Genomic DNA, 19,371 nt, shown 5'->3' with positions numbered 1-19,371 from the left:
GCAGGCAAGAGGGTGTTTAAAAGCAGACAAGGTCTCGCTAGCAGGAGGGACTCCTCCCTCGACCCAGGTTTTTCTAAAGTGGTTTTCCTCCAAGCAGCACATCACAAAGCCATCTTCTCCTTCCCCCCCCTCCTCCCCAGCCCAGGTTGTAAAATAACGAGTTTCTTGTTATTCTTGTTATTGCTGAATGGCAGAGGTCTGGAGCCCCGTGAAGGGAAGGGGGCAGCCTAATTAGGGAAACGAGAGCCATCCTTAATGAGCACTCCTGACTAGGTGGGGATTTAAAGAAAAAGGAGGGGGCAAAGGGGGAGAGAGGTCAATTCGTACAGCTTTCTCTTCCCTACCCCCACCTCCCACCCCTCCCCTCCTCCCTGTAAACCTACCGCAGTTTGGTGTCTGAGCATGGGGGCTTCTCGATATCATTATCAGTTATTAAACTGTATTTTTCTCTTCTGCCTGACTTCACAAGGGATTAATTTCATGTCACTTCCTTTGCTAATTTTATTCTGTGAGGATATGTCAAGTGTTTGAATTGTTAGTGTCCCTGGACCTTACTGTGTCCTTGCATGTGGAGTATTTTCTGGTTGATATCTCTTCAGCAGGATGGTGCCTGAGCAGAAGTGACAGCCAGTTGTACCAAAACCTTTCAGCAATTCCCAGAATGGCCTGTTGGGTGTGCAAAACATGCTACATCTGCTCCACAGATCACCGGTGTGGTTCCATTTGTGATTCCTCTGGACAGTGTAGACAATATTGATGCCTGCACCTATCCAGGTGAAAACTGGGCTCTGCTTGCATGGGCGGGTGGATCCATGGGCACAGCAGATGCATCTTTGCAGATAGATCTGTCAGGACCTGTACCTACCACTGTTGGACATCTTTGTCACTAGGAACCATGGTGTCAAGGCAGAGAGCACAGCCTGATCATCAATATTTAAGATGCCTCAGATGTAGTTCTGGTACCCTGTGAGTCAAGATTACTAGTTGCTTGCTACATTATCCCTTCGTAGGAATAAATCTCTTGAGTTCCCCTGAGTTCATCCCTTCCTATATGTACATTGGCAGGAGCTGAAAGATCCGTGTGTGGAAATTCAACTGCAGAAACTTTCTCATTCCCCACCCAACCTCTTGAATTTCTCTCCTGTGCAGCTTTCTCTCGCTCTGCCTGAGCTGTAACCAAACGCCCCCGCTCTTCATGAGGCTTCAGCTCTCGAGCCCTCTCTGCTGTAGACTGGCCTTGCCTCCATCTCCTTGAGGGAGACAAGCAGAAGGAGCAGGTTGTGAGGTGCCCCCCATCCCAGTGGATGGTAAGGGGTGTCTCCCAGGGGCCTGGAACTCAGAGGTGCCCTGGGAGAGGCTGTGAGCACATAGGGATGGCTGGGTTTCTGTCTGCCAGCCTTGTCCTCCTGAACGTGCCCCGGGTCGGCATTAGGCAGTCACCTCCAGCAACTCCTGTGATGTTATTTGCAAAGATCTGTCAGAATCCATGCCCAGTTAAATCATCACATGCTGAAATGCTTAAACAGGCTTCCAAGGAGTGAGCTCGCAGCCAGAAGCGTGGGAGGAACGTAGTCTGACAGAAAGGAAATAAGCAGGGAACATTTTACCCATAAAAGCACTTTGCTTTCCCTTTGCTTCATAAATCAGCTTTCTCTGATCTCATCCAAAAAAAGGCAGTTAATTCCCCACTTCTCCCTGCCTGGGAGATGTATTCTTTTCTGTATTTGGATCTTGCCTCAGAGAAATTAAGAGACCTAATTGTTTCCACTGCTCCTTCCAAAATCAGGGAACAAAATAACATCAGAACTAAGGCCCTGGGCCACACCTCCCAAGGTGCCAAGCTCTTTCCTTTGGGAGGCAGCAGGAGCCCAGTGCTCTCCCTACCTGCAAGAGCCAGGTCCCTGAACTTGGGGACTTTCCTGACAACATCTGGCAATGAAACCTTTGGCTTGAGCATCATTGTCAAAGGCCAGGTAGAGCCAGATGAGAAATGAGCACCCCACTCTTTTTGGGGAGAAGTCACTGATGGGGTGTTCCTGCTGCCTACGGTGGAATAGGTCAGGTGAATAATTATTCACCAACAGGAGTAAAAGATTTAATCAGCCAGTAGTGCATGGCCCCAGAGTAAAGACCTGTGCCCAGCCGTGCAGATTCCAGCTCCTGTGTACTAAGCACACAGCATTCCTCCAAGCCTACCAGAAATGCGGCGTTTTATCAGATCCATTTCTCTTCTTTGTTTATGGCTTGAGGATGCCAGGGCCCCTCTGGACTATAGTTTGAACTTATTTAGCATTTTTTGTGGGTGAATTTCTTGGATTACCAAGAAAGTCTTGGCAAAAGAGCCAGTTCCTTCCTATTCCTGCCCGGACATGTAGGCTTGCTGCTACTCTCTCATAGCAGAAATGACCACACACCTCCACAGCAGACGGCCTTGACTTTACAGCTGCCTCTGATGACCAAACAAGAACAGGGCCTGAACAATAAATATAAAGTAAATTTGACTTCCATTGACACCACACAGAGGGTGTGCTCAGCTTGTACTCCTGTTGTTCCCCTGATTCATGCTTTCTCCACCTTGACCCAGGCACTGTACTCTACGCATTTCTTGGTTATTCTATAGGAAAGCAAAAAAAAAAAAAATCAAAGACAATATGGGGATAAAGGGGACAGGGGTATTTCTGAAGTAGTGGTGTTTTACAGGGAGACTGTAAAAGGCAGTGGCATTAGATGAGCACCCCCCAAACAGGTGAAAGGCTGAATTACAAGCTGAAGGAAATGTACATCTGGAAAGTCTTGAAATAAAAGCCTCGCTTCCTCAAGCTGTTCCCCAACAACCATCTAACTGGAGGTCTGTCTCTCTACATCTCATCCATCTTAAGTCAAAGGGACTCAACTGATGCGAAATTATGGCAGGTGACAGCATGTCCCTAGGCATGCAAAAACATGCAGCTGTGCTACAGGAGGTCTGACATTAACACTGGCATGGAGAGGATGCCCGCCTGGCATCCTCATGACTCTGCTATGGTACTCAAATGTCAGGACACGTTCCTGCAATGGTGACATGCACAAATCTACCTCCTCTGGTGGTTTGCTGAGTCCTCCAGCACAGAGCTGTGGTTACTATGGGTATGAGAAAGACCCATTAACAGTGTAGCACTCAGGGCCTTTGTACAGTGTTTTTGTAATAGGAGAAAGTTTGCACAGCTTGTGGGGAGGGATTTTAATAGAATATTAAACCACTGTTGCTTCTTCATCCCAATATATGGTTGCCAGGTCTCTTACCCTTTCCTTCCCTACCCTTTCTGGGCTCTGGCCACACCTATAAAAGTCTAGAAAATCTCTGCTACAAATCACTTTGAGTTCATTATAATGAGATAGAAGCATGTTGAGCACAATGCTCACTTTAAAGGAATTTTATGACTGTTGCTGATCCTCTGGGAGAATAAGTTGGCATATTGTGCTTTAGGAATGTAGTGATGGGCAGTGGATGTTGGCAGTGGCTCTATATCCACCCTGTCCTGAGAGCCCCAGGTTTGCCGTGGCTCTGCTCTCAGGAGGCTCACCACTGTGTGGGAATCCCGGGCAAACACTCCCTCCATCTGCAAATCAATCAGATGCAGTGCTCAGAAATCACCCCATTACATCCAGAGATACGCTACCACATTGATTTTGCCAGATTTAGGATGAAGAATGTGAAACTGACTGTCTTATACCCTGATAGCTCTGTAACTCCTAGGCTAGGGACCTTGTGCAGAGCCTCATAGGTCCATAAATGAACAGGCTGTAACTGACCACTACAATTGCCATTAAATCTGCATTTACAGACCACCAGGTCATAGAAACCATTCCTTAAAATGTGTGTCTGTGTTTCGTGTTCTGGGGTGGAGCACTTGCTGGCTTCATTTTTTTGGTGGATTTTTTTGCCTCATGAAAAAAGAAAAAAGAGCAGCCAACATCTTAAAGGCTCATTTTCTCCCCAGCATGGAATGAACCTGAACGGCCAAACCTCAGCATTTTTCACAAAGTGTAAGCCTTGTTTTGCAGCCAGCTGAAGAGGGAGTGGAGCTCGAGCTGAGTGTGTGGGTGGCTGTGGAGGCAGGTGAAGGTACATGGAGAGCCTGCACATGCACAGCAGGTGCACAAAAGTGTGAAGAGAGGGAAAGCATGGATGTCATATGGTCGGATGTATGACATGCTTGCACATACATGTAGGGGTGTGTGCACAGGTGCACACATGCATATATAAATGCATATATTCATTTTTGTATCTGCCCGAGAGGAGCCTGGGTGTGCAGATCTATGTGGAATCGAGTATATAGAAATGGCTCCTCAGTTTAAAGACTTGGCAGGAGAATGGGGACATTTGCTGAAAAGCCTCATTTTCTGTGCTGAGTTTGTCTGGGGGACTGGGCTGTAGGTTGCTTCTGAGCCTCCCTCTTGTACCTGCTCTCAGATCCTCTTTTACATTCTAACTTTCCTCGTATTTGCTATTTCTTCCTTTCCCTCTGGCTGGCTCCTTCTTGTACCTGCTCTCAGATCCTCTTTTACATTCTAACTTTCCTCGTATTTGCTATTTCTTCCTTTCCCTCTGGCTGGCTCCTTTTCTGTTATTCCTTCTTCTCATATTTCCTCCCTCCACCACTTTTTGAGATGTTTTTCTCCCTCCCTTTCATTTCTTCCTTCTGTTCCTCCTCTCTGGGTCTCTCCTCTCATTCCTCCCACGCTGGCATCCTCTCCTTTCTCTGCCTCCCCCTGCTCCCCCAGCCTGGCTTTCCATCCTGCCTCCTTCCCTTGCTCTCCCATCTCACATGCTTTTGTTTTCCCTTCCCTCTCCCCCTCCGCTCGGCCTCTCTCCCCTCTTCTCTCCCTCCCGCTTCCTCACTCCCTTCTCTCTCTGAAATAAACTTCCCCGTGTGAAGCCCCTGGCCACCTTCCAGCCTCTGGTGAGATGAAGGGGTCCCTGGCATACGCTCAGCTCTGTGCTCCATAGGGCATTGTAACCGCTGGTACCAAGGCTATAAAATCTTTAGTGTCTCTAGGAAAGATGACTGTAAATTCTTCAGAAGTCCCACCATGGGTGTAAAGATTCTCCCCCCACACACCTCTCCCCTCCTTCCCCGGGCCTCTGTGAAAGGAGCTATGTAGTAAAGCAAGGGGCTCACTCCTCCCCTTTGCTCAAGCCTGGGCTCTGATCAGGATTTCAGCAGAGCATGGCTCTCCCCATTGACTTCAAGAGGAGATTTCAGTACCCTGCAGAGCAGAGAAGCAGTTCTCGCCGCTCTTTTGGTCACTTAGGTATTTGACTTTATAAACATGATTAAAAAATGCTAAGAAAGCGCTGAAGAGAGGGAGGCCTCCCCTCTAAACGTTGAGCAAACAGAAACACATGAAGCATTGTTCGGCTCTGAAAGATGAACCAGCCTCGAGCCAGCAAGGGAGTGTGGGGAAAGCAGGCAGTGCATTAAAAATAGGTTAATTCTCTCATATTACAGATTTGCTTGAAGATCCCAAAGGGTGTTTGGTTTTTTTTTAAAGCTACTTTCCAACCTGATGAACACAAGCAGACCTTCCCAGGGGTATTCAGCAGGGAATTTAGCCGAGGCTTAGCAGACGCAGCACAGATTCCAGCTTTTGGCCCCAGGGATGTGTGTTTAGCAAGAGTCAGACATGGTTACTGTCAGGCTGGTGGGTAGACGGGACTCAGATGTGCACAAAGAGCAGAACAAGCCATCATGACACTTTTTATCTAATTCATAGATTTCCTGGCGCTTGGCACAGGGAGAGGGAGCAAAAGGCTCCAACGTGAAGAGCCATATGGCTGAAGCTTTTTGGTACCCCCACAAGCCTGACAGGCCTCTCATGCCACACACAAAACATACAAGGTGCTCCCATCCCCACACTCCCAGTCACTGCCGGCCCCAGAGCAGGACATCCCAGTGGGGCTGTCATCAGGATCAGCAGAGACAACATACCAGCCATGGAGAACCCACTGGGCGACAACCCCAGCAGAAGAGAGTCTGAAGTGTCAGTGTGATTCTCATTCTCAGTGTGAAAGACTTGACAGGCTCGCAAATATCGAACTCATCCTTCCTACTTTGGCATGTGGCAGGAATGGTAAATTCCCTGAGGCTTCCAAGTTGGTGCTGGAGCTAACGAACCCATCCTTGCCTTCTCTAGACTGTGGCACAAGTTCATTTTGAAAAATGCAGGGCGGGGAATTTGGGGCATTTGTGTTCTCATCAATTACTGTCCATAGTATTTATCATGAAGGGGAAGCACTGAGGGGAAATGGAGGGGCAGGATGGTGTGTGTAGGAGTGCTCACGACTGCAGGGGAGGCAGAGGGAGCATGGGCTGCGAGGAGGGGCTTTGGCAAAATTGCATTTGTGAAAACTAGTGGAAAATTCTGCAGATAAGGGGTGCTGTGAAGTTGGCAGAGCCTTGAAGAAGGCCATCCAAAGCACCTGGCTCTTTGGTTGCTATTCGAATAGCAGATTTGCCCAAAATGGAGGAAAGCATTGAGTGGAAGTTGCATGGGTCTTTTGTTCAGCTTCTCCCTTTCGCTTCCCTTTGCCAAGACCTGCTCCCCACGCTTCCTGCTGAAGAACTGCAAAGCCATTTCCCACCTCCCCACTTAACTGCAGACAGTTACAGACAGCTCCTTTCATCTCCCTTTGCAGCCTCCTCCTCCCAGGGTGCTTTAAGCGCAGCCAAGCTTCCTCTCCAGTTATTGCTACCTCCATACCCTCTTCAGAGCTTTTAGTGTTTCTGACCTATTGTTTCCATGGCATTGTGGGGATCAGCTCCACTGGGTCATCTCTGGCACTCCACTAATATGCCAGTTCCTCCAGCCCTGCTGAAACCTCGTGTGCTTAACCCATTGTACAGCAGCAGGCACTGATATGCCCTGTGTGGTCTGGTGGTCTGCTCTCTGGGTCCTGGTGGGTACAACAACGAGACTGGAGACAACAGGACCTAGGCTTTATTCCCAGCTATGCCACTTTTTAAAGGGGAGATGCTTTAGACTGAGCCACATCTTCATCTGTGCCTCAGTTTCCCCAGGCAGAAAACAGGGTGACATGCTCGGATCGCTTTTGGCAGTTGATCTCCTAGTTAGGTACCGACTGATGCATATCTGATGGCCTCCTGCTCTCCATGAGCTCCTGCAGTTTGAAGCTGAGATGTCCTGGTCTGAAAAGGCCTAGGTGTGACAAGCCAAAACAAAGAGGGAAAGGCACGTACCTGGGTCTTAATACCAATTATCCCTGCCATGGGGTTTCGTGGAGTGGTGTTCCTCACCCATTCCGTGCTGCCTTCCATAGAGAGTGTCACTGTGACATCTGAAGCCTTGTCTCATTCGTGAGACCATGCAAAAAAGCTAGAACGACTGTCCTTGAGATGAGGGAACTCGCAGCAGAGATCACAGCATCATCTAACCAGTGAGACAAAGGGAGATGGCCATGGAGGAGGGAAGAGGTCATAGGGCTGGGAGAGAAGTGGGATGACAGACCAGAAGCACCATGTAGAGTGACTGGATGCGGTCCCACAAAAGGATTGAAGTGTGGGGTGGGGGGGGAAATTGAGAGAGCTCCCTCTGTGGACCAGTGCCATCTCTGTCCTGCTGTTCAGCCCAGAACGTGTGGTGAACTGGATAGTGCTAATGGCAGAGGAAGAGAGGGGCTGCAGTTTACACCCTTCTTCACCCTCCAGCAAATCCATCCTTTGGGTTTTCTCCATACAGCCCCGCCTTGCCAGATACTTTGGCTGCTCAGGCCTCGGGGAGAAGGTGCAGGAGGAGGAAGGGGGCGGCATTCAGGTGGCAGCATTTGTTCTGCGTCCTCTCGGTGGCCCTGAAACCCTCCAAACCTCATTTTTCAATAGGCCACCAAAACAACCACTAGATGTTTAATGACTTTCGATCTCTCCTGCCCCAGACTGGCTTTGAAACAGTGACTCAGATGCCAAAGTCCCAGTAGCGAAGTGGCTTTTTAATGACACGACTTGAGCTCGAATTCCAGGCACAGGGGGAGGCTTTGACACTGCTGTTTGTTTTCTTATTGGAGAAGTTCAAGAGAAGCTCAAGGCTTAAAAGCAAACCCTTGAAAGCAAAGCATTCCTAATCACATAAAAGTGTCTGCGCAGGCCAGGGCTGAAGAGGGGGCTTGTGACTTTAATCTTTGCATATCCCTTTCTTTCTTCAAGCATCTCTCCCTCTCACAGACGGGGACACACACACGCACACACAAAACTCTCCTCAACGCCAATAGTATAATGCTCCAGGAGAGGAAAGCAGAGGAAGAGGAGGAGGAGGAAGCCGGCCCGCCTGCCTGCCCCCATGCTGAGCCTGAGCAGACTTTGTGAGAAAGCTTCTCTCCATCTGCAGCCCAGCCCGGTGGGAGTCAATTAATTCTGAATAACCTAAACCGACAGAGGTATTTGCATTCACAACCTGACTGATGACCGTATAAAATTGATTTATGAATTGAAGTACTTTCCCTCCCCTTATCCCCGATTCAAGCCATAATTGATTATACGTGCTGCAGCGAAATTAAAGAAAGGAAAATTAAAAAAAAAAAAAGAAAAGAAAAAAGGGAGGCTCCACAGACGCTGCTCTATATTCTCAAGGTTTCCTGGGATTAGCCGATCTATTCATCACTTATTTTTTTTTTTACTTAAAAAGTTGCTTCCTTTACCCTCTTCACCAACTTCTTCCCCCACCCCACCCCGCCCCCCCCAACCCTACCCCTCACCACCACCTCTCAGCGCAGGCAGCAAAACAGTGGGTTGTACCTCGAGAGAGATGATGAGAGGCACAACACCCCCTCAGCAACATTCCCACAGTGTGATGGTGAGAGGACTTCAAGCCTGACACCCTTCCAGGGCAGAACAGACCCCTCCTAAAAGACATGGAACCTAATCTGGAAGTCCTCAAATCAACAGAACCTCAGGCATAACTTGCTGCCTTGTAACTGCTGCACTGTAGACCTTTATGGGGCAGGGACTTCCCTTGGCCCTTCCAACCAGTCACCTCTAGTAAGAGATGCTTTCTCATGCTCATACAATGCTCATAAAATGCCCCAGAGAGAAGTGCTGTGTGAAAGCAGGTACTATTGGGCCAGATCCACTTGCCGAATGTCAACAGGAACTGCAAAAAATCTTGCTGGAAGCAGCTGAATGATGCAACTCCCCAGATTTCCTCCTGGCACTTAATATATTGAGATGAGTCCCGAAGCATGAGAACTGATGACCCTTTTAATCTTTTTTCCCCTCATTATCCACCTACTCATCCCTATCTGCGATTCCATTTTCCTTATCTATTCATTGTTTTTCTTCCCATTATCCACATGGGAACCCAGAGGAGCAGACCAGTGGTGGAAACATAGGTCTCCTATTAGTCCTGCTCTTTTTTTTCTCTGCTTCTTTCTAAATTCTTAAATTATTTTATTTTGTTTTATTTTAAAGAAATGAGTATTATTTCCTTTCTATTAAGTGGGAAGAGGCAAACAAAAACCCAGATGTAGCTCAACTCAGATATGATTTCACTAAACCTCATTTGCCCAGAGTGCTCTGTAAAGCTCCCAGACTTCTTGAGCATGTAAGTCCAACTTCATATCACTTTGTGGAGTTGCAATGCTCATGGTTCCTTTTCACTTAGGAAAGTATTTAGACCAAGTCTTTCAAGCATCTGGACACAGGTTGGCAATGCCATCTGCGTGCTACCTCCAATGAAGGAAGAAAGACTGATCTAAGTGAGACAAGGTGGGGATTTCTAATTTGCCCATTCCTAATGTCTACAGGTTCAATGGGGAGAGCTCATTTATTTCAACCTCCACAAAAAGTTGTCTCTCTCTATTTGGATAATGCTGAGCAGAAGAAAAGGGCTCAGTGAATAAACATCAAACAGGACCACTTCCCTTAATAGTTCGGAGACATCTTCCGCAAGGAGCTTATCCAGGGACTTTAGCCTAGAAGCAGAGGTGATACTGTGGGGTTCAAGCAGAAACTACTTTGCTTGCTGCTAACAGGCTCTAAAAGGATGAGGAAGGGGCAGGCAGGGAGGAATCAGTGTGCAGGGATCCAGCTGTGCCTCCTTTGCTGCAGCTGCTTGACTGCCCCTCATGTCCTCCCCCACTGCTAATGCCTTTGTCCTTCACTGGGGAGACTTCGCTAAAAGTTCAGTTTTGCAGGTGTCTGAACTCATTGTGCCAGGGACAAGGGGAAGGCTGGGGGAAGGGGGACCCGGCTGTGTAATTAAAGCCAAAAACCCTGCACAATGCCGGAAAGCGGAACCTTAACTGGCATCTCCCATCGGTGGTGGAGGCTCTGGGCAGAGCCCGAGGTACGCAGACAGCTTTGGAGCGAGATTCAGGAGATCCTACCAAAAATCACAAAAATTACAGTGGACCCTGGAGGCATAGCTCCACATTGCACGAGTCAAACTCTGTGCAGAATAAAACCTGCTTCAGGGCAAATAATGCCTTCATGCTGTAGTCTGGGACATCATTTTGGGAAAGAGCTGTGTATCTGCTTCAGAAGTCTACAGGGCCCTGCTTCTGCAAACTTCTGTGGCCATCCCACCTGTCAGCTCTGGTCTGAGGTGCGCAGTTGGGCTCTGCAATGGTCTCTGGCCCTCTCACAGCTGCAAAGCTTGTCAGAGACTTGCTGTGCTGTGAGTACCTTTTGCACCTTGAGGCATTTTGCTGGCTCTGGAGGTGTCCTCCAATTAAGCCTCCCATTTCAAACAGCAGCAGCTCCAGCACTCAACAAAGGGCACTATATATGGGCTGGGACCATAGGCAAGTTTCTGCTTTCTCATCAAGAATGCCAGTCCAAATTAAACTTATAGTAAAGATTGTCTGTGTCTTGAGGAGGTGATAGGCAGCAGTCCCACCATCAGCTGGGGAACTCCTGATCCAGCAGACACCAGAGGGTGACGGCTACACCTACACTCGTGTGTCTCACCTGGTAGCTGCAGATCAAAATCCATGATTTTTTAATTCCAGGTTAAGACAGTGAGCTTTGGGGTGGGAAGCCAGCAACACAAGGTGGAGGTGGGCAGCAGCCCTGGCAGAGGACAGCACTGCCCAGAACCCACATCCACCCAGCTCCCTCCCACCTCTGCCCCAAGGAGTCTCGCAGATGTCAGCCCCCAACAAAAGCACGCATGTGGGAGGGACGTCAGCACAGATTTACATCCAAAGGTCGCCATGTCCTGAGTGGTAAACGGGTGGACAAAGAAGTTAATCGAGGAGTCAAAAAGGGCAACCTGAAGAGGAACGGCAGCTGGGAGTGTGGAAGCAGAAACCAAGGCAATTAGCGGGAAAAAAAGAGGGAGAGTTTTGCATGCCTTTCCGATTTTTCTACATGGAAAGAACTACACTGTATTATCTGAAACTGAATTATTTTTACTGTCAGCTGAGAGAGAGCAAACAGGAGGCTTGAACTGATGCCTCCACCAGCAGTCACAGCCTGTCTTTCTTCCCACACAAGCCAGCGACCCCTCTGCAGACAAAACAGCCACCTGAGATTCCAGAGCTCACAGGGAGAAAGTGGTGCCATCCCTGCTCACTCCTGCACAGACAGGCTCTTCTATCACATATCTGCTGCAACAACGTGTAAAAGCACCCATCAGAAAATTGATTTTAATTCCACACTGGGTGCTCTGTAAACACGGAGTTTAAAGATAGTCAGTACTGTCTAGAGCTCGCAGTGCAACTATCACAAGTGGCAACAGGTTACTAAAGCTTGCAGCCAGGCAGGCAATGCTGAACTGTTGTTCAAGGTACAGACTAAGGTCATGTTCTCTTTCAAGCTGAGTCAATCTTTTTACTGAGTTCATTGGGAACTCAGGCTGAAGCCAGTGGCTGCTAAATGGACCAAGCATCATGTTTGGGGCATGGAGAAAGCAAGACCATCATCCATGTGACTAAAATCAAACCAGAAAACCAAAAAAGTTTCAAATCTATTGATAAATATATATGATATATTTATGATAAATATATGATAAATATACTTCTTCGTGCCTTTCTCTACTTCCTTTAAGGAAACAGCAACATGAGATCCTGCTTTTCCAGTTAGATAAGGCATTCTCCTCTTTTAGCAGCACAAATTGATCAGACACCTTTTGATACCATTAACTCACACCAGCAGAGGCAGTAGTCAGCTACTGGATAGGCACCAGAGGGGCTGAGTGCTCTGAGCCAAGTCCCCTGCCTGCCCAGGGGTTGCCCTGCTCCCTGCATGGCCCACTCTGGCTTCATGGGAAAACCTTACCAAGCTGCTCGCTGCACAGCACCTGGATTGCCACAGTGACCTATTGCCAAGCAAAAACTGTTCATTGTCGCTGGAGAACCAGCTCTCCTTTTGCTGTAATACATAGTTTGCAAGCAACAGAAAGGAGGAGGACTCACTGCTTCGCCCACAGCTTGAAGAACATTGTGAATGGGGTTACTTCCGAGGGCCTCTGGACTTGACCTGGGAGATAGCTTGGCATCTCTCTTCTAGCCTGGCACCTCTCTTCAAGCCTAGAAGGACAATAAGCTTTGCTCAGCAAGCAAACTTGTGAGGATCTGGACTTCTATGCTTTATCTCCACACATAGGGTGTAGCAAAAGTACAAAATCTACTTAAGTGAGGAAAACACAGAATGAAAAATGCATTTTGCCAATTGACCAGAATCTACTTGAAATAGAGAGATTAAAGACTGTGACCAAAAAAAAAAAAAAAAGTGCCAATTGGTCAGATACAAGTAATGTAGCTCAACATACGGGTAATTGGTTGTCATCTGGCGGTCTTTATAAAACAAAAGATCAGACTAGCTGGTCTAATGATACCTTTTGGCCTTCAAACCTATGAACTGATGCCCCATCTTTCAAACACTCATTTTCTCCCTCAAGAGCTAGATGCAGATTAGGTCTAAAATATAAGTGTCCCATGTTGCCACTACAATTGTGCTGGGCTTGCTTGGTAGTCTCACCCTTGCCCTGCTGTCCTGGGAGTTGTTTCTTCTACACTTGTCCCCATTCGGTTGCTTCTGTTATTAAATTCCACAGTGACAGACCCCGGAGAAATGCAAGCGGTTTATTTATTTCTTTCCAGCTGTAAATGTGCAAATGCTTTTATCACAGATTGTCTCTGAAAATGTCACGGACAATAGGGCATTTTTGCATGAGTCAAGCCAGAAGCACAGAAATGTCTCCTGGACAGTATTTTGTCTGCGACATGGGTACATGTTTGTGCAACTGGCTTCAGGACAATGACAAAAATCCAGCCCTTCCTCTGGTGGGTATCTAAGTATCCTCAGGAAGGAGTAAGATGACCACGGGGACAAAGCTGCCAGGTTACACCTGGGAGGGGAGATTTCTTTGCCCATTTCCCAAGCCCAGGAAAAAAAAAAAAAACCACAGTAGGGGTTTTGTTTCTCGAAGTTGCAGCTTGGCGGCCGTGCCAGCAGGTCATATTTTACAGTCTGGGCCAGGACAGGATGAAAAACAGAGATCTAGTTTCTCGATGGCCCTGGGTTTACACCGAAATCCCAGCCTGCTCCCTCCTCGCAGCGCTGACGGCCTCTGAGAGCGCGGGGACCTCGCTCCTCGCTCCGTCTGTGGCTTTTTCGTCCCCCTGCCTCCCCTTTTCTCTGGGAGAAACTTACTTCTTCACGGCGGCTTCTCTCTCCGCCTCTCCCCCCGCCGCCCCGCTCAGCATCCCCTCACCTCCACCACAAAACCGCCACACACACGCACGCACGCACTTGCGGGCAGGCACAAAGGCTTTAAAAGCCGCCCTTTATATCCCCCCACAGCTGCCCGCGCAGCCCCTGCTCCAGCGCTCGCCCAGCAAGGATGCGTATTCTTCGGCTCCCAAAGGCCCCCATTGCTGTCAATTAGTTACGGGACGCCACCGGGATTCAAGGCTGACAGCTCCGGCAAAGCAGGAGAAATGGACTCAGTGGGGAGCGAGGGGGCCTGCCCTCTTTCTTTCCCCCTCCCCGCGTCTTTCTCCCCACAAGAAATACCTTTCTCAGCGAGGCTTTTTAAGCCTCCCCCCCCGCCCCCAATCCCACCGCCCGCGCACATGCAGGGACATGCACGTCCGGGGATGCATGGCGCCGGGAGATGCGAAACGTGCTGGGAGAGGGGCGCCGGCCACCGCCGACCTGCCGAGATAGGGGGTCATCAATATCTCTGCATGTTTCTTTCTCCCCCGCCTTCATCTCGGTCTCCAGTTACAAATCCCCCCCCCCCCCCCCCCCCCCCCGTCTCTCAGCTCCCCGGGATGAACGTAACATCTTATTTCTCCTCGACTTTCCCACCCAGGCTGGCTTCTTGGAAGGGGAGGGGTGGGACAAAGTTAAAACACGACTCCGCAACAAGTGTGGGTTTCACACGTAGGCATTTTTATCTGCTGTTGCCGGGCGTTCTCAACTCATCTCTCTGTGTGTAACCTGAGGTGAAACGCAGCAAGCTCAGAGAGAATGGGGGAGTAAAGCCAGGAGGGGGATGCTGACCCAGTGATTTCACGGCAAACGTCGGTGCTATGAGATGTAGGAAAGAAACAAAGGCTGTAATGGTTTGGGAGTGAGGGACCTCTTTAGCCAGACCGTGGAAATAAGATATATTTCAAGAAAAGGCATTCCCACGCTTTCAGCCTTGATATTTGGTATAGAAGAAAATCCAACCCAGGCATTGGCTTTGGTAATGTGAAACGGGATGTGTTTCATGCGAACCCCAGCTTTGGCTCCTTTCGTAAATTCCAGTTGGAAATGGGGCTCACTCAATCCTAACTCGATTTCTATGTTTGTATCTTTCCTAGACATTTGGATAATATGAAGGCTCTTACGCCAGCTGTGGATTTGGCCCAGCCAAAGTAGTCTCTGTGGATCAAAGAGGGATAACAAAACAGTACTTAGATAATTTTTTCCTTGTCTCTGCTATAGGCTGTTTGTGTGTCTCTTGTCAAGTCACTTCATCAAGCGCCCACCCGAGCCATAAGCAGCTTCTCTTACTGTCCTACCACGTCTTCTGCCTGGAGGCACAACTAAGTCAGGGTGACTGCATTTCACACGCCTTCTTGGACTCAAACAATCCTTTCATCTGAAACACTTGAAGATAAGAGCAGCTCGGATTCAATTTCTTGGACCAAAATCCTTCCCTGAAGTTTGGATCCTGACCGGACCCAACCCAGAAAAAAAGCAGTCTTTTGGTTTGGCTGCATCTGAAGCCTGTAGCTCAAGCCCACACGGCAGAGTCTTGCACAAACAGCTCATCTCGAGAGACTTCTGCTTCCTGGAGAGATGAAATCTTTCAGAAACACCATAAGAAGAGATTTCAAGTCCCTAGGAAAAAAATCCTCCCCTCTGCTCCCACCCACAGTTTGGCACTGACATAGAATCATGGACCCTTGCCTAATCCAAAATCAAATTTAGACAACAAGCTCTAGGCTATTAGAGTGGGAATGAGAAACCTACACTCAGAGTGGAAAAACCCATGGACATCCATGAAGGCTGGTGGAAGATGCTGGGGGACTTGTGCGTGGCTTAAATTGGGTGTGCACTGTTATTTTCATGCTGTGGGTGGTGGAGAGGGAACAAGGCAGCAAAAAAAACCTTGGTGTTACAAAGGGCAGATGTGGTAAATAGTTCACAGGAGAAGCTGACAGCCTTCTCAGGCCACTGGAGGAATAAGCTGTCCAAGGAACAGCTTCTAAATGAAACAGCCTCCGAGCAGTTTCTGCATCAGGACAAAGGATAGGTTTATTTTGGATGTGCTAGTAAAACTGCTGTCTGCAAGCCATAAGGTCATGCAGCTAAGGTCTGGCTGATGTCTGGTGAGGAAGCATTCCTCTGGGCCTCCTCTGTCAGTGAGCAAATGCAGGCCTTGTAAAAAGGCCCATTTCCTTACAGAGCAGTACTGCAATGAGTGAACTCCCACAATGAGTTCAGACCTGCTTTTCCTGCAGCTTAAAGTGTTGTTCACATAACGAGAACTCAGTAACAAAATGTTGTGTACCCTGAGCAGGGGATTGGTGATGGTAAGGATTTGTCAGATGAGGGCACATGAGAAATGCACTGATTACATCTCATATTTTTTCCCTTGTGCAAGGCAGAAGAAACCTGTTGTCGGGCACCATCTGGCTACTGTATTGGTAAACTCAGAGAGTGTTGCATCTGAAAAGATTAATTCTCTTTTCCCTCTCTTGACAGGATTCTGGTCCGTGTTACTGCTGATGGTATGTTATACATTTTTACAACCAACCTGAGAAGGCACTGGCTTCCGCTGCCGTTAATCCAGAACTTGAGACTTTTTCTTTGTTCATACAACCATGTACAATGATCACATATTGCTCCTTTAAAACAAACCTTGCTAGAAAGGAAAAGTTCAAGGGACCTGTGTTTGGTAGCTGAGTTTTGAACCATGTTGACTTCGGGACCATGGACCTCAACATGCCAAGCAAAGAGCAGTAAGAGAGTGAATTTGAAAGGCTGAACTGGAAACGCCAAAGGATGTCTCATAAATAACGGAAATGCATTAGCAGCACTGAGGTCGGTTGAAGATGATGATGAATGGGAGATGGTGAAGAGTGCTTGCTGGGAGGCCGCTTGGGTCACATGTGCTCTCATCACAGTGACGAAGAATGTTAGGGCATGAGAAAGTCAAAATATCTACTTTAATGAACACCTGTTAACCAGGTGAAACAAGAAGGTACCTCCCCCCTACATGCCTCCTTTGCTCTCTATAGAGTACCTTGTACCTGAGCTGCCAAAAAGAGCCTCTGGTGAGAGGTGCTTGTCACCATGTCTAAGTGCATCACTGACGGAGTCAAGAGATCCAGTTCTGAGGAATGAGCAGGTAGCAAACTGACAGGATTTCCTGCTGCAGTCGACATTGGGGAAAAGGTAAAGTAAGGAAAAGGTGAAAGCAAACTCTGGGATGAAATCCTCCCAGAGCAGCCCCAAAGAAATGCTGGCTTTCTTCCATCTTGCATGCTAATGCTGAAACATGAGTTTCTCAGTCAGGGATGAAAGGAAAACACATGTCTCATATCACACAGGACCCTTGGGACTGGGACAGGGGGTAGGAGGATTTGAGGCAATAAAGAAGATCTTTCTTCTCCTTTCCATTCCCATTAGCACTGAGCAACACACAGGAAGAAAGAGGTTTGATGTCTGAACAGCCAAGCACTCTCCCTAGTTTTCCTGATAGAGGTGCAGGCCTAAGAGAAATATCCTACCAGTGGGATGGAGTACTGCACTGGTCCTACTTGGCCAGGTGAAAGAGACTTTTACCATTTGCTTTAGTTTGCAAAATTGGAGTCTGCACCGAGTCTGTAAAGAAATTAAATCTTTTTGAAAGGTGAATTTTAATCCAAATTTTGATAAACAGTTTTGTGGTCTGCATTGGACTAGCTTGTTGTGGTGCTCCCTCCTGAGATACCCTACGGATTTACTTCTCAGACTCAGCAGGTGGGGAGTAGGGGCCTGCTTTGCCCTCACCTTAAGACTTGTAGCTCTGATTAAAATGCACAATTGTGAGAGATCAATAATTTATTTAGAAATGCAGTTTAAAGGGAAAGGCTGCACAGATAGCTTTGCCTGATCTACAGCCCTTGAAGAGTGGCCCCACCTGGGAGATGGTTCTGTGATGAGGAGGCAGAGTTAAAAGAATCAGGGTACAGGTCCTGCCCTACCACAGATGCTCTGGTTGACCCTTTGCAAATTACTTAGCCAAGGACAGTGTTTCGTGTTCCCCAGCTGTTGTAACCAGGGCTGGTTGTACCCAACTGGCTGTGACCTCACCTGGTTATAACCCCAGAGAGTTTTAAGCATGGTAGAGTAGCAATGCCTCAGCAACTCAGGCTATGAGTGTTACAGACTATGCCACTCCAGCAATCAAGCAGAGCTGCATGGAAATGCCGTTCTGTATGAGCTTTGGGCTTGGTGAACACAGCAGTGATACTGGGCTGCAGAGCTTACAAACAAACAAACAAAAGCTATAAAATTTAATAGCATAGAGATACAACATGACTCTCCTTTCCATTTCATACAAGATGAATTTCTGCAGGGTCCTCTCTCAGACACAAACATCTTTTTATTGCAAAGCAGGGCAGGAAGATATTTTTTGCACTTTTTGAGCCTGGGGCTTCACTAAAAACCTTTTCCCCTTTTATGCCATATTACCACAAAAATTTAAAATCTGAAAAATAAATGTTGCAAGCCAACAATTTTTTTCCCCATATATAAACTATTGTGGCCAAACATCCTTTGATCCAAGAGATGAATCTGTTTCTCCAAGGTTTCTGGTACACAATGTGCTGGCCAGTTTGCAGTCTCCCTCCCACCCTCACAGTAGTGATCAGCCTCAGTTGCTCTGACCCACTCAGCATGCCGTGACTTCCTCAGCAGCAGAAAAAAGCAGCAAATTTATTTTCATCAGTCCTTTTGCAGTCGAGGAGCAGCCCTTCCATGGCCAAATGCATCCGTCAGGTCTCTCCCGAAGTCTCCGCTCTCCGCCGGTCCGTGCATGGCTGTGAGTGCCATCCTGAAGGCATCAAGCGTCCCGGGCTGGCAGGCAGCCCTTCCTGGTGCCAGTGAAGGATGCAGGAACAGGTGTGGGTGTCAAAGAATATTTAATGCCACATGGCTTAATCTGGAAAGGTTTGAAGTCGGACAACCCACCCTATGGTGTGCAATTTAAAAAGGCATGATCTCCCTGGTTCTTCCAAGGAGCGATTTGATCTACAGGCATTTCAAGAAAGAGAGAGAGAGATTCCCGATATCAAAGGGTTCTTTAATCGGGCAGAAAAGGGCATTTATGAGAACCAGCTGCCAGCAGTTGAGGCCAGACAAATTCAGACTGAACATCAACGTGCACGTTTGCAACTGTGAAAGTAATTAATCTGTAGGGCACACTGCCTAGAAAGCCAGCGGTGGCTCAGTCACCAGCAGGCCTGAAATCAGGACCAGATGTTTCCCTGGAAGAGATGATATCACCTAGCCAGGGATGGCAGGCACAAGGAAGGGACCAGGAGGGCCCAGGCTGGAAAGTCACAGTCACCGCCTGTCCACTGGCCTTATAGCCCACGTTCCATGCAGGAATGTGTATTTATATGTATATACACGCACACACACAAACACATGTGTAGCCCCAGTACACATACAGCCCCAGTTGGCATAGACCATCACTTCCTCAGCCAGAGGTCTGCTCTGTACTCTCTATTTATTTACCCATTTTGGTCTTAGTGCTGCACAACTGCCTGGCCCGAGCTCAGGGGCCAAAATCTCCACAGCATCCCCAGTGCTTAAACGGACAATGGGCCTGGGGTGGGGGGAGACCAGCTGGACTCCTGCTCACCTGGCGGGGAGGGATGCCTGCTTT

The sequence above is a fragment of the Empidonax traillii genome, unplaced genomic scaffold (assembly GCF_003031625.1).
Source record: "Empidonax traillii isolate 1590-97213 ecotype Southwest subspecies unplaced genomic scaffold, ASM303162v1 scaffold46:size3806547, whole genome shotgun sequence".
Lineage (NCBI taxonomy): Eukaryota > Metazoa > Chordata > Aves > Passeriformes > Tyrannidae > Empidonax > Empidonax traillii.
This window is presented reverse-complemented; position numbering follows the sequence as displayed.